The 9488-nt window shown below is 38.7% G+C and overlaps 1 long non-coding RNA gene across 1 annotated transcript; it reads right to left on the bottom strand.

Annotated features, from left to right (window-relative positions):
• Positions 1-1023: 1023 nt before the first annotated feature.
• LOC129524577 (uncharacterized) lies at positions 1024-7737 on the bottom strand. The gene is made up of 3 exons (XR_008668405.2): positions 7558-7737; positions 6901-6968; positions 1024-1117 (listed from the first exon to the last, which is right to left on the bottom strand). It is a non-coding gene; the product is annotated as an uncharacterized lncRNA (long non-coding RNA).
• Between the last annotated feature and the right edge of the window lie 1751 nt (positions 7738-9488).

Here is a 9488-nt window from a genome sequence, read left to right as displayed (position 1 = left end):
AAATACAATAAGCAAGCAAACAAATAGGTCAATGAGATAATTGTGGATAGTGATATATTCAACAAAATAATTAAACCAGAATACTATGATTGTGAGTGACTGGTAGAAGAGGGTTGGGGGACTATTTCATATGCAGCAGCCAGGGAAATCCTTTTAGAGGAGATAATGTGTGAGCAAAGACGTGAATGATCCAAAGATCCAGATCTGCAAAAATCTCTGGGGTAGAATATTCCCAGTAGAGCACATAGCGAGTGCAAAGGCCTAGAGTAGATGTGAGCTTGGCCCACATGAAGAACAGTAACCCATCCTTAAAAGCAAAGTGATATCCATGGACCAGGAATTTTGAAGAATGTCTAGGATAGAAAAAACAAAGGGAGTTGGATTGCCAGGGAGGCAAATGCAAATTTTCCTAAGACAAATCTGAACTAAGGTAATTCCCAAGTGGTACTGTCTGTAGTGGGATGCTAGACAAAGGTCACAGGAGAAACAAAGGGCCCGTGTGGAAAGATTATCAGCCAAGGAAGTGCAGAGTTTCCTAGTATAGCTCAATTCACATCTTTCAAGTGCCTCACCTTTTAAGTCCCCTTGAAGAAATGGCATATTTTATACATTAAGTCCCTTTCCATCTCTCCCTCTCAAAAAAAAGGGAGTACTATCATGAGATCATTCCAGACAAACTCTAACATTCCCTTCCAGATCTAAATATGTAATTACCTAAATTTAGATATTTTATTTGCTGTTATTTTATAATATTACCTAACACTTGGAAATTGTATGGTAATATTATAAAATAACAGCAAATAAAATATCTAAATTTAGGTAAGTTGTTTTTCTCTCACAAATAAAGAAACAATTGAATTTCACGTAGAAATAATTGACTAGCTTTACTTTAAAACACACACAAAAAAATATTTTGTAAATATTTATGAACCCACCAAATATTCTAAGGGAGAAAATTCAAATTTAGAGATTTTGATTCTACATATTATTATTTTCAAAACCAGTTCTACTGACCTGGTTAGACACTGGGTTGCAGAAAGCAGATCAGTTCTGGGCCTGGTCATGCCACCAAACAGCTTTGTGACTGGGGTCAATCCACATGTCTTTACCTCAAATTCTGCAGCAGAAAATAGCAAAAATAACACGTCCTACTTACCTCAAAGGTTGACTTTTGGAGTCCTATAAAGTTAAATATTGGGAAGTGATTTTTTTTTTTTTTTTTACAAATAATGTGTTATTGAGCTGATTATATAGCCCTCTCAGCCACTCATTCATTAAAATGTTTAAAATTCTTACTATACGCAAAATCCTGAATTAGATACTACAGGGTTTAAGGAAAATAGCAAACATAGCCCCTAAACTCCTTATAATATAGAGAAATAAGTAGTCACCTTTTCTGAGTACTGAAACATGGATGCATGGAAATCATCTCTGCATTTCTACCTGAGAATGATGGCTGTTATTCAATGTGTTTAAGGTATTTTGATTTTGTAAAATTCTGATTTTAGAATACGCCCCCCTTGGGGAGAATCTTCTAAGTGAGAAGTTATAAAAAGCCCGTGGGACATGGTCTGATCTGGTAGAGAGAGCCTGAGGAAGACTTGCTCATTCCGAGGTTTCATGTTGATCAGTTACCTTGGTCTGAAAATAGCAAAGCGCTAGAAATACCTTTCAGAGAGAGCAGTTACATGTCCACTGAGGAGGGAAAACATGGGAAAAGGAAGATGCCACGTTTCTCTATGAGCTCTGTAATGGGGACAGCTAATATAAATTGTGGATTGGTAGGGAAGTAAGGAAAAGGAAAACACATGCAGGCTAGAGTGTTTTCAAAGAAAAATCTCCACAAGTCACAGTGACTGAATACCATGTGTAATGAAAGACAGGGACTGTCAATGCTGATGGAGTTTCAAGCCTGCCTAATTGGGGAAATGCTGGTGTTATTGATGAAGGAAAGGTACAGCATGCTGAGCCCAGTGTAGATGGAAGGAAAAGGATGAGCTCAGCTTGGCAAGTGATCATATGAGGGGAGAAAATAGAACAGCCAAGTGGGGATCTTCAGCAGGAATTAAAGACAGCACAGCTGGAAATTAGGTGAGAGAACATGGCTGATGGTATAGATTTGGGCATTATCTTTATAGATGTTATCCAAGAAGCAGACAGACATTTGTAGCAAGAGAAAGAGGCCAGAAACCAGGCTGAACTTTCAGAAATGCTCAGAGTTCAGAGTTAGGGGACAGAAAGAAGAAATGCCAGGATTTGAGGCAAAGATCAAGCAAGGAAGTAAAATGAATAACCTTGGAAATAGGTAGAGGGGTTTCAAGACAGATAATCAATATATTCTTGAGCTTCTTATTCAATAAATGTGTCCGTAAAGGAAAAGAAATAAGATGGTAGCTCAAGAGGGTACCAAGATCATACTAAGATTTTCTTTCAAGGTGAAGGAAAAACATACAGATTGGAAGTCTACACGGGGAAAGAGTTTGAAGCTACCAGAGAGAAGGAATAAATAAAGCAACATCATTCTCAGGATTTAGCTTTAGAGAAAAATAAAGATACAGATTCCTTTGAGCTGAAGGGAAGGGCAACAGGGGTAAACATTAAAAACAGAATAGAGAATCATTTATCACTGAGTAAGAATATGGACTTCAGAAGAATTAAGAGACTCTGAAATGGCTATTAGTAGACATGTGTTAAAGCATGAGGAAAAAACTTGCAGCTAAGTACTTCAGTGATGAATTGGGGAGCAATCGCAAAATAAATATTTGCTGAGTTCCTTCTATGTGCTAGGCACATGTATTTGAAGCCGAACACATCTTTTACTAGCAACACTCTGTGACCAGGGCTCAGGGGTGCAGAGTCAAGGAGAGGATTACTTAGTATGGAAGTGGGGACAGCACTGAAGGAAGTGCTGGCCAGGAGTCCAGAGTCCAGAGCCACTCACAAAATGCTATTCAAGATTCTAATAATTTTTCTAGTTTTGTATTGACAAAACTTACCACTTTCGGCATCCCTCATTTACATCTAGATCTTAGATATCATTCAACCCAATGTTTCTTAAAGGGGGCTTCTGTGAGATTCAGCAATGAGACCGAACAGCTCCACATTTATTGATTTTATATATTTCGGTCTTTTTAACATGTCTATGCTGGCAAGATTTCTTTTGGTTAGAATAGAATACCAAATGATATGTTTTGGATATGTCCCCACCCAAATTTCATCTTGAATTGTAACTCCCACAATTCCCATGTGTTGTGGGAGGAACCTGGTGGGAGGTGATTGAATTATGGGAGCAGGTCTTTCCTGTGCTGTTCTCCTGATAGTAAATGAGTCTCACGAGATCTGATGGTTTTAAAAACAGGAGTTTCCCAGCACAAGCTCTCTTTTTGCCTGCTGCCATCCATGTAAGAGATGACTTGCTCCTCCTTGCCTTCTGCCATGATTGTGAGGCTTCCCCAGACAAGTGGAACTGTAAGTCCATTAAACCTCTTTCTTTTGTAAATTGCCCAGTCTCGGGTATGTCTTTATCAGCAGCATGAAAATGGACTACATACCAACCTAAACTAACTTAAGTTAAAGAGGAAGTAAATGGATCAAATGACTAATAGCAGGAAGAGGAAGGTACAGAAGGGCTCTTGGGATAAAGGAAGCCAGGAATACCACTTAGATTCTCTCCATCTTTCCACACTGTATCTAGCCATGTATAAGCTTTACTTCCTTCTATTGCAGAAGGACTTCTTCCTCATAATAAAGAACATGGCCTCAGTCAGTTCCAAAGTCTCTTATAATCACTCTCTCTCTGATCCAAGGTCAAAAATCTTGGAGGAACAGCTTGATTGTGATTACTCTTGAAATTATAGGCATGAGCACAAGGACTATGGCCAGCCTGGATTGTTCAGTGTCCAGCCCTGGCTAATCAATAATGCTTGTGAGAAAGAAACTGTGGATATTTTAGAAATTGTCAGCTATTGCTACAAAGAGAATAAAATACCAAAGAATCCAACTTAACTTACAAGGGATGTGAAGGACCGCTTCAAAGAGAACTACAAACCACTGCTCAATGAAATAAAAGAAGACACAAACAAATGGAAGAACATTCCATGCTCATGGATAGGAAGAATCAATATCATGAAAATGGCCATACTGCCCAAGGTAATTTATAGAATCAATGCCATCCCCATCAGGCTACCAATGACTTTCTTCACAGAATTGTAAAAAAGTACTTTAAAGTTCATATGGAACCAAAAAAGAGCCTGCATAGCCAAGACAATCCTAAGCAAAAAGAACAAAGCTGGAGGCATCACGCTACCTGACTTCAAACTATACTACAAGGCCACAGTAACCAAAACAGCATGGTACTGGTACCAAAACAGATATATAGACCAATGGAACAGAACAGAGGCCTCAGAAATAACACCACACATCTACAACTATCTGATCTTTGGCAAACCTAACAAAAACAAGAAATGGGGAAAGGATTCCCTATTTAATAAATGGTGCTGGGAAAACTGGCTAGCCAAATGTAGAAAGCTGAAACTGGATCCCTTTGTTACACCTTACATAAAAATTAATTCAAGATGGATTAAAGACTTAAATATTAGACCTAAAATTACAAAAACCCTGGAAGAAAATCTAGATGATACCATTCAGGACAGAGGCATGGGCAAAGACTTCATGACTAAATCACCAAAAGCAATGGCAACAAAAGCCAAAATTGACAAATGGGATCTAATTAAACTGAAGAGTTTCTGCACAGCAAAAGAAACTATCATCAGAGTGAATGGGCAACCTACAGAATGGGAGAATATTTTTGCAATCTATCCATCTGACAAAGGGCTAATATCCAGAATCTACAAAGAACTTAAACAAATTTACAAGAAAAAAACAAACAACCCCATCAAAAAGTGGGCAAAGTATATGAACAGACACTTCTCAAAAGAAGACATTTATGTGCCAACAGACACATGAAAAAATGCTCATCATCACTGGTCATCAGAGACATGCAAATCAAAACCACAATGAGATATCATCTCACACCAGTTAGAATGGTGATCATTAAAAAGTTGGGAAACAACAGATGCTGGAGAGGATGTGGAGAAATAGGAACGCTTTTACACTGTTGGTGGGAGTGTAAATTAGTTCAACCATTGTGAAAGACAGTGTGGCAATTCCTCAAGGATCTAGAACTAGAAATACCATTTGACCCAGCAATCCCATTACTGCGTATATACCCAAAGGATTATAGATCTTATCTTGCTACTATAAAGACATGTGCACACGTATATTTATTGTGTCAGTATTCACAATAGCAGACTTGGAGCCAACCCAAATGTCCATCAATGATGGACCGGATAAAGGAAATGTGGCACATATACACCATGGAATACTATGCAGCCATAAAAAAGGATGAGTTCATGTCCTTTGCAGGGACATGGATGAAGCTGGAAACCATCATTCTCAGCAAACTATCACAAGGACAGAAAACCAAACACTGCATGTTCTCACTCACAGGTGAGAACTGAACAATGAGAATACTTGGACACAGGAAGGGGAACATCACACATCCAGGCCTGTCGGGGAGTGGGGGGCTTGGGGAAGGATAGCATTAGGAGAAATACCTAATATAAATGACTAGCTGATGGGTGCAGCAAACCAACATAGCGCATTTATACCTATGTAACAAACCTGCATGTTGTGCACATGTACCCTAGAACTTAAAGTATAATAATAATAAAAAAAAGAAATTGCCAGCTAAAGTGAGGAAAGAGGAATAGTTCCGAGAAAGAGGGAAAAGAATTTGTATTATTAGGATGAATAAATAAATGTTAATAGATATGTCTGTGATCTTTTTGGCAATTTTATTAAGGCTCACTAGATATGGCTTTCTTTGTATTTATCCAGAATATTCATAAGTTGTTGAATGGATAAATAAATTATATTTATGTATGCAGTGGAATACTATTCAGCAATGAAAATGAATGAACTACAGTTACACGCAGCATGGATGAATCTCACAAACATAATGTTAAGTAAAACTAGACTTAATAGCAAAATAACATGTACTACAGTTTTCTATTTATTAGAAAGTTAGTCTGTGATGTTAGAGGTCAGAAGAGCTCCATACGCAGCTAGGATGGAGGGCACCAGGAGGCTAGTATTGTTCTATTCCTAGATCCAGGTGGTGTCACATGGATATGTTTACCTTGTAGCAGTTCATTAAACCATATGCTTATAATTTGTGTGCTTATACAGTATGTTATACTTAAATAAAAACTTTTTCTACAAAAATGCTTGTTAGCAATGTTGGGGGGTGGGAAAGAAATCCGCTCAATTTAGCTTGAATAAAGATTGCCACTATTAAGAATCATTGATGTAATTCTGTCCCCTATTCTTCTGCCCACAGTTCAACATTTTTCCTACTCCTCAGCCTTATACTTGCTTGACTTTCTGCTGTAGAGAGTCAGACTGGGAAAAAAAGACACAGACATACGAAATGCCTGTTCAGAGATAATCAGTAACAGATTCTGAAATAAAGGCTGTCTTTGACTTCCAAACCAAAATCTAGAACATTCCACCAATCTACCATAATATACACAATTATACTATTTCTGTTACCAAAAATTGCATTCATTTATTCACCCTGCATTTATTATAGGACAGCCAGTCAGGGAGTTCTCATTCTACCGGCCTGCAGCCCAGGGAGTGCTGGAATGGAAATATGAATAGAGTGCTGTATAACACATGCAGGAAGCCATTTTATACTTGGTGGATAAGGGTTGTCTTCAAGGAGGTATTTATATGCATATGAAATATACACATACAAATGAGAAACATATGTTCAGTAGTTAGGTGGGTGAACTGGTGCAATACTGCCCAGATTAAAACTTTGGCCACATCACTTACCTGTCAGGCAGTATGATCTGCTTGACCTTAGCACAGCCTTTTTGTGCTTCCGTTTCCTCACTTGTAAACTGGGGACAAATTATGGAAGTTAATATATGTAAATGGTTAGGAAGGTGCTATACACATACAAGAGTATAAGGGTGATAGAGGGCTCAGTGGGAGAAGGCTGGCCTTAGTGGGGAGGGGTATTTTATCATGGACATTGTTTATAACTGCCAACATATGGTAGTCAGAAAAAGTAGACTCCTTTTTTGGTTTTATTATTGTTTTTTAAAACTCTATAGACTATGTAACCCCTTATTGCCTTCATCTGAAGGAAATATTCCCACCTCCCCACCCTCCACCCTCTGTACTGCCAGGTACACAGAATGTACTATAGAAGTGCTTGCTAGTATCATTGTTATTATTTAGGTATGGAAGGCCACGTAGGAATTCCCAGAAGAACTGGGAGAAGGGAGGTGGAAAGGACCTTCCTGATGGTGGAATCAACACATGCAAAGACAATTTTATAAAAATACTATGTTCATTCAAACTATCAGTTAATATCCAAGCCAGGAAGGGAACTGGGCTTTCCTGAGAACGGTAGTGCCATCATTGGGAAGAAAAACGAATCATTATGAGAATTTCCTTTGATAGTCATCACTGAAGTCCACTCACAATTTCACGTGAGATTCTTCTGCTTGCAATTAAACATTTTTCCCACTCCTCAGCATTACACTTGTTTGTCTTTCTGCTCTAGAGAGTCAAGGATGGCTTGAAGATATCCATCCTTGAGAGCACAATTCTGCCAATGAGCTATTTCTGTGCAGTGCTTCTTACTCCACCAATGTGAGCACCTACTTTAATAAAAAGAATAATCAACTGCTTTGTGGTTTAAAGGATTCTTAATGCCAACACTTCAGAGTTCTTCTCTATAAGTGCAATTAAGTAAAGGGAGGGACAAAGCCCAGTTAAATAATTCATAAAAGCATAACTACAGGAAAAAATGTTTAACTTATAGTTTTTCCATTAACCAGTGACTTGGCTCCACCAAGTTAGAGGATTCCTTTACATCAAGGACCCAGCATACCAGAGGTCCCCAACCCTCAGGCTATGGGCTGTTATCAGGTCTGTGGCCTATTAGGAACCAGGCCGCACAACAGGAGGTGAGTGGCGAGCAAGCATTACTGCCTGAGCTCTGCCTCCTGTCAGACTGGCAGCGGCATCAGATTCTCATAGGAGCCCAAACCCTATTGCGAACTATGCATGTGAGGAATCTAGGTTGCATGCTCCTTATGAGAATCTAATGCCTGATTATCTGAGGTGGAACAGTTTCATCCTGAAACAATCCCCCAACCCCAGTCCTTGGAAAAATGGTCTTCCACAAAACCAGTCCGTGGTACCAAAAAGGCTGGAGACAACTGATGCATACCATTGTATGAGTCCACATGAAAGGCAAGACTTGTCTTACTGGAGTCCCAGGGGACTAAATGAAAGAATTATAAGAGAATGACAGACATTAGCACATCACGTAGATGACTTAGGCTCCCCCGTCCCCCCCACACAAAACAAAGCAAAACAAAACGAAACCTCTATTTCAGCTAAAATTAAAAATAAGCAATATATTTAATCAATTTACACTAGCAAGTAAATATCACTTGTAAGTGTAATATGACTCCTCCTTAGGAGGAGCACCAAAGTAGAAAGCCAAACAAAACAGACTAAATACAATGAGATTATCTAGAGCCAAACTCCAGAAATGTTCCCAGTGGAGACTGTGGAATAGACAAAATAAATTTTAATCCATGAATTGTCTTTATGAATCGACAAAGCTCAGAACATTATGTAAAAGCATTTGTGAAAAATAAAAAATATTTTTTAAAACAGTAAAGTCCCAGTATAAAGTACTCCAATAGACAGTATTCTCTAGCCTAGGCCGAATTTCCTATCCCAACATAATGCTTAGCAGTACAGCACCTGCAGCCCTCCACCTTGGTTTGCATCCTGGTCTTGCCACTCTCAAGTTATATAACCTTGGACATGTTAGTTAACCTCTAAGAGCTTAAATTACCTTGTTTATAAAATGAGGTTAATACTGCTACCTATCACATGGAGGTTTACTAAAATTAAATGAAGTTTTGGCAGAAAGCACTTGGAACAGTGCCTAAAACATAGTAAGAATTCTATTAATGTTAGCTACCTTTTTTCATACTCATTAACGATTACTTCAGCACAGGTGCATGGCCAGTGTGCTTGGGGAGGCAAAACCTTAGGGAAATTTTAAAAACAAAATGTAATTTGTGCTGTCAGAATGCCCAAACAGGATCTCATGAATCCTTGTGATGCTCATGAGAACAAAACACCTTACGGTGCAGTCAGATCAGAAACATCAGGCTCTAAGAAACTCAGGAAATGGAAATCTCCCACGCACCCTTGAACGCCACATCCCCAGACTTACCTCATTACCTTCTTATCCCTCTCCCATCCCCTTTCCCATACCCTGGTCTTTCTCCTCCTACTTCTCTTATTGTCTATATCTTAGGAAATAGCATAGTCCCCAACCAGGGAGCCAGTTGAAATTCCAGCTAGTCAGACCCTACAAGTCAACT

This window comes from Gorilla gorilla, chromosome 13 (genome assembly GCF_029281585.2).
Source record: "Gorilla gorilla gorilla isolate KB3781 chromosome 13, NHGRI_mGorGor1-v2.1_pri, whole genome shotgun sequence".
NCBI classification, from domain to species: Eukaryota; Metazoa; Chordata; class Mammalia; order Primates; family Hominidae; genus Gorilla; species Gorilla gorilla.
This window is presented reverse-complemented; position numbering and strand designations above follow the sequence as displayed.